The sequence below is a fragment of the Mirounga angustirostris genome, unplaced genomic scaffold, assembly GCF_029215605.1.
Source record: "Mirounga angustirostris isolate CCGP_5_RB_7025 unplaced genomic scaffold, mMirAng1.0.hap1 SCAF_5, whole genome shotgun sequence".
NCBI lineage: Eukaryota > Metazoa > Chordata > Mammalia > Carnivora > Phocidae > Mirounga > Mirounga angustirostris.
In genome coordinates this window covers 101845973-101862692 of record NW_026991713.1, presented here as the reverse complement: position 1 = coordinate 101862692, position 16720 = coordinate 101845973, and the positions used below count along the sequence as shown (strand labels likewise).

At 37.6% G+C, this 16720-nt stretch overlaps 1 protein-coding gene and 1 pseudogene across 6 annotated transcripts in view; one reads left to right on the top strand and one right to left on the bottom strand.

Moving 5' to 3' along the window:
* ERC1 (ELKS/RAB6-interacting/CAST family member 1) overlaps positions 1–16720 on the bottom strand; it is a 555561-nt gene that overhangs the window by 57438 nt on the left and 481403 nt on the right. The window lies entirely within an intron of this gene.
* LOC123844080 (small ribosomal subunit protein eS26-like) lies at positions 6561–6897 on the top strand (annotated as a pseudogene).

Here is a 16720-nt window from a genome sequence, read left to right as displayed (position 1 = left end):
ATACACTTATCATGATAAAAAAAAATAAAATGATAGAAAAATCAATTCACAATGAGTATTATTTGCATCAACAGTAATATCAAAATAAAACACTGGCAAAATAGATAACTGAATTTGGCAATAGGCATAGAAAATTCACAGTTGCAGAAAGTTATAATTAGTAAAATTTAATATGGGCAAAGCTCTGAATGATAAAATCATTATACAATTTATTTATTTATTTTTAAAGATTTTATTTATTCATTTGAAAGAAAGACAGAAAGAGCACAAGCAGGGGGAAAGGCAGAGGGAGAGGGAGAAGCAGACTCCCCGCTGAACTGGGAGCCTGACGTGGGGCTCGATCCCAGGACCTGGAGATCATGACCTGAGCCGAAGGCAGACACTTAACCATCTGAGCCACCCAGGTGCCCCAATCATAATACAATTTAAATATGGAAAAAAACTGATACTAAAATGATTCAGTAAAATAAGAATATTGAAAAAGTTGGATATTTTCAATTATATGTATGGTGGCTCAGTTGGTTAAGAGGCCAGCTTTTGGGGGTGCCTGGGTGGCTCAGTCGTTAGGCGTCTGCCTTTGGCTTGGGTCATGATCCCAGAGTCCTGGGATCGAGCCCCGCATTGGGCTCCCTGCTCAGTGGAGAGCCTGCTTCTCCCTCTCCCACTTCCCCTGCTTGTGCTCCCTCTCTCTCTGTGTCTCTCTCTGTCAAATAAATAAATAAAATCTTAAAAAATAAAAAAAGAGGCCAACTCTTGATTCTGGCTAAGGGCATGGTCTCGGGGTCCTGGGATCGAGCCCTGCATTGGGCTTCATGCTCAGCGGGGAGTCTGCTTGAGATTCTCTCTTTCCCTCTCCCTCTGCCCCTCCCCCTGCTCACACGCACACATGCTCTCTCTCAAATAAATTAATCTTTAAACAAAGAAAAAAAAAGAAATTAAACAGAGTTTAATAAGTTAAATAAGTTAAACTAATTAACTTAGTTTCAGCTACGGCAAATATTCAGTGAAAATTCCCTGACACTGGTCTATCCTGATTTAAATATTTGTGAATAGGTCAAATATTTTTATTGAGTCAAACATTCTCAAGGTCAAAAATTAAACACTAATTGGATCAAAACAGCATCCTGTACTCATTTTGAGTACAGAACATAAGAGATGAGAGGAATCTTAGAGATCATGTAGGTCATCTACTTCCCTTCTCCTTGCCCTACTTTCTAAATGAAAAGTTCAAGGCCTGGAGAGGTAACCTGACCTGTAAATATGGTTAGGAGCTATGTCGCTCAGCTGGTGGCCGCGCATCACAGCTTGATGCTTTTCAACTTGAACAATTATATCTCATGCAGGCTTTATTCACTACTTTTTATCTGAATAGTTCCTGTGGACACGTTAACTTTCTGAACTGTAAAAGGGCTTTCAGATTGTGTTCTCTATTTTCTAAACCAAAGAAGATTGGAAACAATTTAGGACATTTCTTAGAAGAACCAATGTTTCTTGATAATGAACATATTCCCACTTTACTAACTCTTCCACCATTGCATCCATTCAGGCCTTCAGCATTGCTCTCCAGGACAAAATAAAGAAGCGAATCTTAACTGACCTTCTTGTTTCCAGTATTCTCCCCTTGTTGTCCATCCTGTACAGACTGCAGTGGCACACTAAGGTCTTCATGATCTACCTGTTGACTGCATCACCCTCATGGTCTGTCATCCCCCCTACCCTGACACTCTGTAGTGTTTTAAAATAAGTTTATGAATTCTAAGGCATGCCTCTCTTCAAAAAGTAGAGCCCAAGATACTCTGCACCATTAAATGTGGGATGGTCTTAGTGACTCGCTGCTAAGGAAGAGAATATGGTAAGAGTGATGGTATGTAACTTTTGATTCTAGGTCACAGAAGGCACTTGTGGCTTCATCCTTGTTCTCTTCTCCTGAGTCACTTATTTCGGGTGAAGTTGGCCACCTTGTGGAGAGATCCATATGGCGAAGAACTGAAGGTTCTTACCAACAACCAACATGAACTGTGGATGAGCCATCTTGAAACTGGATGCTCCATTCCCAGCCAAGTTTTTGGATAACTGCAGTCCCAACTGACATCTTGACTGTAACCCCATAACAGACTCTAACCAGCTAAGTGGTTCCTGAATTCCTGACCCACAGACACCACCACTGAGATAACAAAGGCTTATTATTTTTTTTTATGCTGCCAAGTTCGGGGGTAATAGGTTACATACAAATAATTAATATACATCGTAAGCACTATCCCTCATAAACTACTAAGAGTACACCAAATTTGTTATGCTGTTTATGCGTCTATGTCCTTGTCTAAAATTACATGTGCCTGGCAAATGCCAGCGGCTCCTTTAAGAGGCAGTTCAAGCATCACCTTCTCTGTGAGACCTTGAGTCTCTTGTGGAGGCCTGGGTTCTCCTATTGTGCCTTGTATAATTTTCGCTGTTGGAGAATATGTGCCTTACTAGTTGTTTTACAGTGTTGAAACATATACTTTAATCCATATACCTAGTGCAGTATATGGATTGGGAGTAGTCTCCCAATAAATATTTTTTAGTTAATTTTCTCATTTCAGTCCGTTTTAAACCAAACAATAAAAATCTCAAACCACACTTATGGAATTATTCTATGTGAACTTAGGACCCAGATGTCAATGATAAAGAATTGTAAATGGGCTTTTCAGTTTGTTAAAACATGAAGTGAGGGATAAACATCCTGGTTCAATTTCTGGACGATACAACCATATGAGTGCTAGATTTTAAATAGTGACCCATCAACAAAATGACTATGAAAATTTAAACGTTTAAGACGTTTTCATTTAATACCCAAAATGTCAAAAGCAAAATTTGAATAACTTATTTTATATTTACATAAAAAGGAACCCAGATAGTCCAAGCGCTTTCTAGGCCAAATCCCTCCTCATGCAAAAAGTTTGTGATTCTAGTCTTGAAATTGAGGAAGAAAGAGTGGTATATGTTCAGTGTTCAATGTTGACTATTCTTTCAATGAAAAGAAATGAAGTCTTGCTAACAAGTGGTCTGCCTTAAAACCTGAATTTTCACCAAAAAGAACCAGCCATCTGTTTCAAATATTTTAGAGACTAAGCCCCATTTTGTGCTCTGCTTTGATCTCCCAGGATAATAGGAAGACAGTGATACAGTCCAGCTACACCTCAATCAAGTGTGCTCATTTAATTTATCCCAGAAATGCTGACTGCCAGATCCAGCTGGAAACTTTAGCCTCATCATCCTCAGATCAGGAAGGAGGAGGAAGACACATCAATGGAGAATAACTCTTTTGTTTTGGTTGATGATGCATTTTTGTATCCAAGAAAATATTCCTTTAACCCAAAACAGATAGTAATCTTAAAGACAGACAGAATGTATAGAAAATAACAAATTAGTGAGAGCTGAGGACAAGATAATGAAAGGAATACTGCAGAACCCTACTGTAACAAGATTGTTGTTTAATAGTTCAGATAAAATGTGATTCAAATCATATCCTCCAAAACATAACTCTATAAAATAAAAATATGATATAATAGGCAACTGCTAGGCTTGTCTTCCAAAACTATTAAAAGGGGGTCCTATCATATATTAACTGGTAGGTGTGGGGGGTGAACTTAATGATATATTCTAGAAGATGCACTAGATATTGACTGGAGCTAAGATCAGTTTAGGAAAATTGATACACATGAATGATATCAAATTATAGGATAAATAACTTGTTAAGGTACAGAGGAAATTAAAAGATTAAAAATATCTACTACTAATGCATAAAACCTTAAATAAAATACATGGAACTTTCTGGGGTGCCTGGCTGGCTCCGTCAGTACAGCATGTAACTCTTGATCTTGGGGTCATGGGGTCATGAGTTCAAGTCCCACATTGGGACTTTAAAGTAGTGGAGCCTACTTTATTTATTTATTTTTTTTAAAGATTTTATTTATTTATTTGAGAGAGAGAGAATGAGAGACAGAGAGCATGAGAGGGAGGAGGGTCAGAGGGAGAAGCAGACTCCCCGCCGAACAGGGAGCCCGATGCGGGACTCGATCCTGGGACTCCAGGATCATGACCTGAGCCGAAGGCAGTCGCTTAACCAACTGAGCCACCCAGGTGCCCAGTGGAGCCTACTTAAAAAAAAAAAATGTTAACTTTCCGTTAGGGTAAAACTCACCAGCTTTTTCATTCAATAAATATATATTGAATTCTGCAGGGCCCCCACATTTTCAGATGACTGTGAAAATCAAGTAAGGTGTGAAGAATTTTATTTTGCACAAAGTGCAAGGATATTTTAAAGATTTATTTATTTGAGAGAGAGAGAGAGTGCGAACTAGTGGGGGGAGGGGCCGAGGGAGAGGGAATCCTCAAGCAGATTCCCTGCTGAACGGGGAGCCCCACATGAGGCTCGACCCCAGGACGCTGGGGATCATAACCTGAGCCAAAATCAAGAGTTCACTACTTAACTGAGCCACCCAGGTGCCCCTAAAGCGCAAGGATATTTTTATTGTCCAGGAAGAATGTCTCAATCACAAATTACACCGCAAAGAGGAAAAAGATAGCTTTTCCTCATTAGTCAAAGGCTCATAATCATTAAGATAAGGACCAATGAATCTGAGAGCACATGTTCCAGAGACATTTAAAACACTGTAATTGGGCGCCTGGGTGGCTCAGTTGGTTAAGCGACTGCCTTCGGCTCAGGGCATGATCCTGGAGTCTCTGGATCGAGTCCCGCATTGGGCTTCCTGCTCGGCAGGGAGTCTGCTTCTCCCTCTCCCACTCCCCCTGCTTGTGTTCCCTCTCTCGCTGTGTCTTTCTCTGTCAAATAAATAAATAAAATCTTTAAAAACAAAACAAAACAAAAAAACACTGTAATTTTGAGTCTGAGAGATAAATTATGTGAGTCACAGGACAATGTCACCTTACATTATTCAGCAGAAACTACAAAAATGTAGGATGTACCTGTATAAATGATGTCTTAAGAATACTTAAGAGAAAGATCTCTCCCCCAAATTATTTACCACTTTCTCATGTAGTCTAAGAGGTCTCTGCCTCCATTGTGCTCATGTAATCAGCAAGCCTGTACAGAATTACTTTAGAACCATAGTGTAGAGGTGGTGGCTTCTGCTTCTTACTACTGCCTGAAAATCACCCTCAGGTCAGAAAACTCCAGAAGAAAAAGTCATCTGCCACCATGGGGTGCTTCTGAAAGGTAATTAGGTCTGACAACATGTGTGGCTAACCTCCCATGCCTGGAGGCCTTGGAGAGGTACCTATGTTGTTGCTCAGGCAGTACCGGTGAACTTGAACAATTCAATTAGAGATTCACCAAAGATTAATTTCTTTTGCTGCAGGAAAAATTAATTACTAGGATTGTGGGTTACTTGTGCAATTAAAGTAATGTTAGGAGAGAGAAGAAATCTATAAAATAAACAGTAGCATCAGTGGGTCTCATAAATATTCTAGGGTTGTATCACAACCACTATAAATGTCATTGCTACTAACACTTATTGAGCACCTCCTATGTGCCAGGCAAAGGGCTAAGTGCACTAAATACCTGATTATATTTAATCTGCACAATAGCCTTTGCTGCAGTTTTATTATTGCCATTTAACGAACGAGGAACCTGACACCGAGAGAAGAGGTTAAGTGATTTGTGGGAAATTACACAGCTACCGAGCGACATTTAAATTAGGTCTAAAGACAAAACATACTATTTACCACCAAGCTAAAAGGCCATAAAAAGAATACAATGGCCTTATAAAGGACACAAAAGAAAATATATTTTGTCAGTTTTATAGGTGGGAGGTAATACTACATTTTTAAGAAAGTAGAAGCTTGTAAGTGCACTAATGTGCATGTATCACAACTATGACAAGAGCGCATATCAGAAAGACAGTAACAGTGGACTGTGAGACAACAAAATATTCACTGAGATTGCATCAGGGTGGTGGGATTATGGGTAATTCTTTTTCTTTTCTATTTTCCAAGCTAAGTGGTTAGCGTTGACTACAAATCCTCCTCTTTTCAATCTGCCTTCCTCATGTAAAAGCTCAGATATGCATCAAGACACCTAGGTTTCACACAAAGGAAGTCCTCACAGAGTCATTTATGCAGTATGTGTGCATTCTGACAGGTAGAAAGAGGAGAGTATATATAAATCTAAGAGCTACAGTGAGGCCTACTCCTTTCCTGCTTGCGGAAGGGGAAAATGGAACTGGTATGACTCTATCTTGATGGTAATCCAGTTCTGGAAGACTCTGTCTAGGCTTTAAGAAAAAAAAAGTAGTGAAAGGGGGTTTGAGATATTTCCAGGCCAGTTATCAGTTATTTCTGACCAGTTATCAGAGAAATCCTAGGTGGGAATAAGATATGTAAATTCACCTGGAGTACCAGTGTGTTGTGGCTCCTGGGGGCCTAAATGTCCTACTGGGCTATTAGGAGGGCACAGGAAGCCATCTTGAAGGAATCCCAACACTTATAATAATATCTCTACAGCAGAAAAAAAATTTTTTTTAAAGAAAAAGTGGAGCCCTTGGGTGCTTGCTTCCAATATGACCAAGAAAAGAAGGAACGATTATCATGAAGAAAAGTGCTGTCAGCCGTGTGCAGATTATTCATTGCATCAACTGTGCCTGATGTGTACCCAAGGAGTAGGCCATTAAGACATTCACTGTTTGAAATACAGTAGAGGATGCAGCCATCAGCACATTTCTGAAGCAAGGGTCTTTGACACCTTCATGCTTCTCAAGCTGTAAGTGAAATTACATTACTGCCATTCACAGCAAGGTAGTCAGGAATGATTTTCGTGAAGCCTGGAAGGACCAAACACCCCCATCCTGATTTAGACCTGCAGGTGCTGCCCTATCATCTCTGCCAAAGCCAATGTAAGGAGCTGAGTTTTTAAGTCTGAAGAAAAGCTATCCACTGGAAAAAAATAAAATGGAAATTATACTTAAAAAAAAAAAGGAAAGAAAAAGAAAAAAGTTAAAGATAAAATCTGGCCACAGACCATCCTAAATTATGAAGGAAAAAAGAATGGTAAGTTGAATTTAGAATTATAAAGGTAGATAAAACATGGTGAAAAAAAATTGGGGCATGATTATCATTAGGAAATAAAAGCAGTATTCTATTTCTATGATAATGTTGATAGAGCTTTCAAATCTCACTAGCATGCACTACTTTATCTTACTATATCACCTATTATAGTCCACAAAGCATATAACATAGCTGTAGTTTGAATTTGGCAAAAACTGTAGCCTACAGCAAAGGTCCTAGAATTCTGAGAGTATCTGCAAGCTTTCACAAAGCATGTAGGCTTCAGAAAATGTTGATTTTTAGGAACAGTGACTAACCTTAAAAATACAGAAAGTTGGTGTTAAAAATACAGAGATTTGGTTTCAAACAATTACTTCCTGCTCCCATCAGCATTCCTTTGATGTATCCATTAAAAATGTTCTAAAACTAAAAACGAAGACTGCCTGTATTATACTTCAAGTACCATGCAGAAGCTATAGAGAAGTGAGTTCTGGTTGTGTGTATGTCACCAAATAACACTTAACTGTATGGCAAATTATGGATTCACAAACAACATTCACATTCATTATACTGCCTTAAGAGAAATAGGATAGTTATCATCACATTCGTTTTAGAGATGAATAATTCAACTGAGGTTCTAAGATGTTAATGAATTACTTAAAATCTCTGACCTTCATTCAATGCTTTTTTAATTGTATCAAACAGCTGTCTACATTCTTCTTGGATAGTTCATGTGAAACAGAAAAATAGACATATTTGAACTTTGAGGAATTTAATATCTCAGTGCATTAGGGCCAGAAAAATGATAGTTGATCCTAATAGTAAGTCTGTCAGAGAAAAACAACTTTGGCAGTTGAAAGGTTGTGCTAAAAGCTCTGTCCAATCATGTAAACAGATAACTCTGTTCCGCAGTTATTCCGGAAAGCCCAAAACACATCAAGGAGGAATGATGTGCATGAGACCTTTGTTCACAGAGGAATAATTATTTTTGTAACCAATTTTTTCTCTGTCTCACTCCTTGCTGTGAGATAAAGCTGAATAGGTACAGATGACTGGCACCTCTCTTAGTTGAATAAGTTCGGGATCTGGTGAGGCTGGTGAGAATGCTGGTGCACAATGCTTGTTTCTCTGCTCTGTTCATCAGGACTGTTATGTTTGGGGGGAAAGAGGAAAGCAGAAAGTAGAAAACATCCACTGTTGCAAGAAAATATTACTATCCCCACAGGAAATGCAGCAAAACCACATACCAAAAAGTAATCTCACTCCCAACTACTAAACACAATCCAGCACAAGTGCCTTAAAATTACACACGTACCCTTTATATAACAGAACTACGAATGTGAAAGAAATACTTCCTGGCAGCAAAGAATCCTAGCTCTCTTCTAGTCTAAGCAGCAAAGTGCTATTCCAAAGCTAAAAAGATTAACAACCAATTGAACAGAAAGAAAAGAAAACAAAAGTTTCTTAGGTTTTAAAGATTCAAAGAAAAGCTTCTTGAGGTCCCAAGCCATTCTGGTATTTTCCCTGGCTATGAGTTAGTGAGTTACTACTGACCTGCCGAGTATATATATCATCAGCTCTTCTCAAGATATAATGTTTCAGCAGATGGCCGGTAAAGAAAATCACAGGGGACTACTTCAGTGTTTACTTTATTTCTCTTTAAAATGTCAAGATCAATCTAAGAGGGAAGTTCATAGCAATAAATGCCTACCTTAAAAAACAAGAAAAGTCTCAAATAAACAATCTAACTTTACACCTCAAGGAACTAGAAAAAGGACAAATGAAGTCCAAAGTTAGTAGAAGGAGGATACCAAAGATTAGAGCAGAAATAAATGAAACAGAGGGGCGCCTGGGTGGCTCAGTCGGTTAAGCGGCTGCCTTCAGCTCAGGTCATGATCCCAGGGTCCTGGGATCGAGCCCCACGTCAGGCTCCCTGCTCGGTGGAGAGCATGCTTCTTCCTCTCCCTCTCCCTGCTGTTCTGCCTACTTGTGCTCTCTCTCTCTCTGTCAAATAAATAAAATCCTTAAAAAAAAAAATCTTTAAAAAAAAAAAAGGTTTAAAAAAAAAGAAATAAATGAAATAGAAACTAAAAAGACATTAGAAAAAAAAATCAATGAAACTAAGAGTGTTTTTTTGAAAAGATAAACAAAATTGACAAACAATAGCTAGACTCTCCAAGAAAGAAAGGAGAGGATTCAAATAAAATCAGAAATAAAAGAGATGTTACAACTGATACCACAGAAATACTGGGCACAATTATATGCCAAAAAATTAGACAATCCAGAAGAAAATGATAAATTTCTATAAACATACAAACTACCAAGTTTGAATCATGAAGAAATAGAAAATCTAAAATATTGGTAAGGAGATTGAATCAGTAATCAAACCCTCCCCAAACAGAAAAGCCCAGGACAAGATGGTTTCACTGGTGAATTCTACCAAACATTTAAAGAATTAACAGCAATTCTTCTCAAACTCTTCAAAAAAACCAAAACGTAAAACAAACAAACAAAACCCCAGAAGAGTGGGAACTCTTCCAAACTCATTTTATAATAACAAAACCAGAAAAAAAAAAAAAAGCCACAAGAAAAAATAATTACAGGCCAATATCCCTGATGAATATAGACATTAAAATACTCAAGAAAATATTAGCAAACTGATTTTAACAATACATTAAAAGGATCATACCCCTGATCATACCCGATTGGGATTTATTCTAATGATGCAAGGATGCGTCAACATTTGCAAAATTAGTCAACACATCACACTAACAAAATGAAGGATAAAAATCATATGATCATCTCAATAGAGGCAGAAAAAGCATTTGACAAAATTAAACATCCATTTATGATAAAAACTCTCAACTAAGCAGGCATAGATGGAACGTACCTCAAAATAATAAAGGCCATATATGACAAGCCCACAGTTAACAATTCAGCGACAAAAAAAATGGGAGTGTTTCCTCTAAGATCAGTACAAAACAAGAATGTATTTTTAATAACACTTTTCCAGCAGAGTATTGGAAGTCCTAGCCAGAGCAATTGAACAAGAAAAAGATATAAAAGCCATCCAAATCAGAAAGGAAGATGTAAACCTGTCACTATTTGCAGATGACATAACATTATATACAGAGAACCTTAAAGACTGTACCAAAAACTGTTACAACTAATAAAATGAATTTTATAAAGTTGTAGGATACAAAATCAATACACAAAAACCTTTTGTATCTCTATACACTAATAATAAACTATCAGAAAGAGAAATTAAGGAAACCATCCTGTTTACAATTACATCAAAAAGAATAAAATACCTAGGAACAAATTTAACCAAGGAGGTAAAAGACCTGTCTACTGAATACCATAAGACATTAATGAAAGAAACCAAAGACACAAATAAATGGAAAGATATCCCATGCTCATGGATTGGAAGAATTGATATTGTGAAAATGTCCATATTACAAAAAGTAATCTAATCTAGGATTCAATGCAATCCTTACCGATTTTCCAATGACATTTTTTCACAGAAAGAAATAATCTTAAAATATGTATGGAACCATGAAAGACCATGAATAGTTAAAAGTAATCTTGAGAAAAACTAAAGCTGGAGAAAGTCAATATTCAAGAAGTATTCACTGAATGCCTATTATTTGCCAGTCAACACTTAAGTGACCTCTACTGTCACTTTATATTGCTTCTTGTTGATTTAAGACTAATAAAATAATTTCAAGACAGAGAACATTCCTAGAAATAAAGGTATTTAATAATGACAATAAGAACAGTTTAGCAAGAGTACAAAACACTCATAAATGGGTGTGCAAATAACAATAATAATAGCTTCCAAATACACGAAGCAAAAATTGAAGAATTCAAAGGATGAATAGAAAAATTCCGATTATACTCAAGGATCTTAATATTTCTTTCTCAACAACTAATAGATTGGACTCTCCCACCCTATAAGTTTTTTTAGTAAAGTCATGGAATATCTGAACAACTTTATCAACCACCTGGACATACCTGATATTTATAGAATACTATATGTAATAACCAAAGAATACAATTCCTTTCGGGAACACATAGTATGTTCACCAAAGTGGACCATATTCTGGGCCATAAAACAAAAGTCTCAAAAATGTAGATTATTAAAATAATATAAAGTATATTCTCTGATCACAATGGTATTAACCTAGAAATCAATAAAAATATGACCTAGGAAAAAACTCCCAAATTTGAAACTAGACACTTTTGCAAATCTACAGGAAAAAGAGAAGATATTTTTATTTATTTATTTATTTATTTATTATTTATTTATTTGTTTTTTAAAGATTTTATTTATTTATATGAGAGAGAGAATGAGATAGAGAGAGCATGAGAGAGGGGAGGGTCAGAGGGAGAAGCAGATTCCCTGCTGAGCAGGGAGCCCGATGTGGGACTCGATCCCAGGACTCCAGGATCATGACCTGAGCCGAAGGCAGTTGCTTAACCAACTGAGCCACCCAGGTGCCCCAATTTATTTATTTTTTTAAAAAAATTTTATTTATTTGACAGAGAAAGAACACAAGCAGGGGGAGCAGCAGAGGGAGAGGGAGAAGCAGACTCCCCACTGAGGAGAGAGCCCAATGTGGGACTCGATCCCAAGACCCTGGGATCATGACCTGAGCCAAAGGCAGACACTGAACCAACTGAGCCACCCAGGCACCCCAAAGAAGACCTAATTAAATGGAAAAATAGTATGTTCATGATTTGAAAGACTTAATAGTGTTAAGATGTTAACTGTTCCCAAATTGGTTTACAGAATCAATGCAATCTCAATACCCCTCCTGCAGGATTTGTCATAGAAAACGACCAACTGGGTTGCCTGGGAGGCTCAGTCAGTTAAGCGTCTACCTTCAGCTCAGGTCATGATCCCAGGGTCTTGGGATCGAGTCTTGTATCGGGATCCTTGCTCAGTGGGGAGCCTGTTTCTCCCTCTTCCTGCCGCTCCCCCTGCTGTGCTCTCTCTAACAAATAAATAAAATCTTTAAAAAAAAAAAGAAACAACAAACAAATTTATATGAACCTTGACCCCTACCTTAATATACACCAAAATTAATTTGAGATAGATTATAGAACTAAACATGGAAGCAAAACAATAAAGTGTCTGGAAAAAGGAAAAAAAAAACCAGAGGGGAATATTTTAGCTCTATGTGTTAAGCAAAAGTTTCTTAGAACCCAGAAAGCAATAACCTTTAAAAACTGATAAGACTTTAATAAATTAAAGACTTCTGATAATGAAAAGACACCATTAAAAAACCGAAAACAAGCCACAGACTAGGAGAAAATATTTGCAAAATATTTATCTCAAAAAGGACTGGTATCTAGGCCATATGAAGAATGCCCACAACTATTGATTAATAAGATAAAATCCACTTAAAAATACACATTTGAGAAGATACTTCAGAAAGGACTATACACAAATAGCCAGTCAACACATGACAAAGTGTTCATCACTAACCAGTGGCAGAATTAAAATGAAAACCACAACGAAATACCTCTACACAGCCATAAAAATGGTCAAAATTAAAAAGATGGAAAGTATCAAATGTTTAGAAGGATATGGAGCAACCAGAACTCTCATTATGATGTTGCTGGTGGGAGCATAAAATGATATAACCACTTTGAAAAAGTAGCAGTTTCTTATAAAACTCAATACATAACTATTATATAACGAAGGCAAGTCCATTTGTAGGTAGTTACCAAAAGAAATAAAAGCATATGTCCACCAAAAGATATGTATAAGAATGTTCATCGTAGCTTTACCCATAATTGTCTCAACGTGGAAACAAGCCAGGTTATTCAAGAGATCCAAATGAACTGTGATCAGTCATCACACAATGGAATACTACTCAGCAATAAAAATGAACAAACTACTTCTACCATTAAGAAAATGAATGAGTTTATTTTATTTTAATTCAAGTGTAGTTAACATACACCGTTTTAATAGTTTCAGTGATTCAACAATTCTATACACTGCTCAGTGCTCGTCATGATAAGTGTACTCTAAATCTCCTTCACCTGTTTCACCCATCCCCCATCCATCTCCCCTCTGGTGACATCCGTGTGTTCTCTATAGTTAAGAGTTTGGTTTTTGGTTTCTCTCTCTCTCTTCCTTTACTCATTTGTTTTGTTTCTTAAATTACACATATGAGTGAAATCATATGGTATCTGTCTTTCTCTGACTGGCTTATTTAGTTTAGCATTATACTCTGTCATTCCATCCATTTTGTTGCTTGAAATGGCAAGATTTCATTCTTTTTTATGACTAATATTCCATTACACACATACAGACACACACAGACACACACACACTATCTTCTTTATCCATTCATCTATTGATGGACACTTGGGCTGCTTCCATAATTTGGTCATTGTAAATAATGCTGCAATAAACACAAGGGTGCATATATCCCTTCAAATTAGTGTTTTTGGCTAAATACCCAGTAGTGTGATTACTGGATCATAGGGTAGTTCCATTTTTTTTCCATGCCCAGTATGGAGCCTAAGGTGGGGCTTAAACTCAAAACCCTAAGATTAAGACCTGAGCTGAGATCAGGAGTCAGATGCTCAATTGACTGAGCCACTCAGGAGCCCCATGGTAGTTCTATTTTTAATTTTTGAGGAATCTCCAATACTGTCTTCCACATTGGCCGCACAAGTCTGCATTCCCACCAATGGTGCACCAGGTTTCCTTTTTTTCCCACATCCTCATCAGCACTTGTTATTTCCTGAGCTTTTGATTTTGGCAGTTCTGACAGGTGTGAGGTGGCATCTCATTGTGGTTTTGATTTGCATTTTCCTGATAATGAGTGATGTTGAACATCTTTTCATGTGTCTGTGGGCCATCTGGATGTCTTCTTTGGAGAAATGTCTATTCATGTCTTCTGCCCATTTTTAATTGGATTATTTGTGGGGTTTTTTTGGTGTTGAGTTATGTATAAGTTCTTTACATATTTTGGATACTAACACTTTCTCAGATATGTTATTTGCAAATATCTTCTCCCATTCAGTAGGTTGTTTTTTAGTTTTGTTGGTTGTTTCCTTTGCTGTGCAGAAGCTTTTAATTTTGATGTAGTCCCAATAGTTTATTTTTGCTTTTGTTTCCTTTGCCTCAGGAGACATATCTAGAAAGACGTTGGTATATCCAACATCAGAGAAATTACTACCTGTGCTCTCTTTAAGGATTTTTATGGTTTCGGGTCTCACATTTAGGTCTTTAATCCAAAAAAGTGAATGAATTTTAAATGTATTATGCTGAGTAAAAGAAGTCTTACACAAGAGTACAGACTGTACTACTCAGATTCCATTTATATGTGGTTCTAGAACAGGAAAACTAAGTTACATCAAATAAATGCACAAACATTAACTGTGTCTGCCTCTAGGTATGAGAGTAGGTACAGACTGGGAAAAGGCAAGAGAAAATTTTCTTGGGAGATGTTAATGTTCTGTATCAGGGGTTGGCAAACTCCAGTGGTCAAATGGTCTACATCCAGGAAGCTGTCATTTTTGTATGCCTATTGGCAAAGAATAGTTTTTGCATTTTTTAATGGTTGGAAAAAACTATTTCATGATGCATGAAAATTTTATGACATTCAAACTGCAGTGACTATAAATAAAGCTTTATTGGAACAGAGCCATTCTTATTTAATTACTTATTATCCACCGATGCTTTCTCACTACAGTGGCAGACGTCAGTAGTTGCTACAGAGACCTAAATATTTACTATGTGACTTTTTTTTTAAGTAGGCTCCATGCCCAGCGTGGAGCCCAATGCAGGGCTTGAACTCACAGCTGTGAGATCAAGACCTGAACCAAGATCAAAAGTCAGACACTCAACCAACTGAGCCACCCAGGCGCCCTTACTGTGACTCTTAAGAAGTTTGGTAACCCCGGGCGCCTGGGTGGCTCAGCCGGTTAAGCGGCTGCCTTCGGCTCAGGTCATGATCCTGGAGTCCCAGGATCGAGTCCCGCATCGGGCTCCCTGCTCAGTGGGGAGTCTGCTTCTCCCTCTGACCCTCCCCTCTCTCATGCTCTCTGTCTCATTCTCTCTCTCAAATAAATAAATAAAAAATCTTTAAAAACAAAACAAAAACAAAAACAAAAGAAGTTTGGTAACCCCTTTCTATATCTCAACAGGGGTTTAGGTTACACAATATGCATATACATTTGTCAAAACTCATAGAATAGTGTAACTTAAGATTTGTGCATTTCACTAACAAAAAAAAGAAACCCATAAACTGATTTTGAATTTTAATTAATATGCATGGGGTGATGTACACAAGTGTCTCTTAACTTACTTTAAAATACATGAAAAAATGAGATCGATTGATGTACAGATGGAAAGATATATGATAAAGTAAATACAACAAAATAATTAGAGACTCTGGGTTTAAGATACAATTTTTTTTCAACTTTCCTATGTGTTGGAAAATTTTCATAATAAAATGTTGAAAACAAAACAAAAGGCAAAGTAAAGACCCCAGTTCATTGAAGCTGGTAAAATTACTTTAAAAACCCTTGTTCAGAGTGTTTTTGTAAATGCTAATTTCTAAAAGATGGTTCCCAAACTTAGTGTTTCAACTTACTTAAAAACTACTCTTATGGGGTCCTTGGGTGGCTCAGTCGGTTAAGCGTCTGCGTTCGGCTGGGGTCGTGATCCCAGGATCCTGGGATAGAGCCCCGCATCGGGCTCCCTGCTCAGCAGAGAGCCTGCTTCTCCCTCTCCCTGCCGCTCTGCTGACTTGTGCTCTCTATCTCTTTGTCAAATAAATAAATAAGGGGCGCCTGGGTGGCTCAGTCGTTAAGCATCTGCCTTTGGCTCAGGTCATGATCCCAGGGTCCTGGGATCCAGCACCCCCCCGCGTCGGGCTCCCTGCTCCATGGGAAGCCAGCTTCTCCCTCTCCCACTCCCCCTGCTTGTGTTCCCTCTCTTGCTGTGTCTCTCTCTGTCAAATAAATAAATAATAAAATAAAATCTTGGGGTGCCTGGGTGGCTCAGTTGGTTGAGCGACCACCTTTGGCTCAGGTCATGATCCTGGAGTCCCAGGATGGAGTCCCGCATCAGGCTCCCTGGCAGCAGGGAGTCTGCTTCTCCCTCTGACCCTCCCCCCTCTCACGTGCTCTCTCTCTCTCGAATAAATAAATAAATAAAATCTTTAAAAAACCCCACAAAACTACTCCTGTAGCTGCTAGGCTGCCTAAACAAAGCCTTGGTAATAAGTTGTGGACCTTTGTTAAAATAAGCCCCAATGTGAGCATATTTAAAAATAATGTATTATGTAAATGACACTTTTGAAGGGGCTTCCTATCCTAAGCAGTTCAACTCAAGGAAGCCCAGCAAACAGCACAAATTCTTTAATATGCTAATAGATAAACTACTAAAAGAAACCAATAAATAGCCCTGTTCCCAAGCAGAGAACAAAAGGCTAAACAAGCTCAATCATTTTCCATTTCAAAACTCTGAGATATTTACCTGGGAAAGAAGGATGTCACTCTTTCTTCACTTCAATTATATCTTCACTAAGATGTAAAATGTTTCAAATAATATTCAGTGCATATTTTGAATATATTTTGCCAGAAGATACTATTAGCTGGTTTTTACATTTTATAAAAACTTTTTTTAAATTGTGGTAAAAAAACTGTA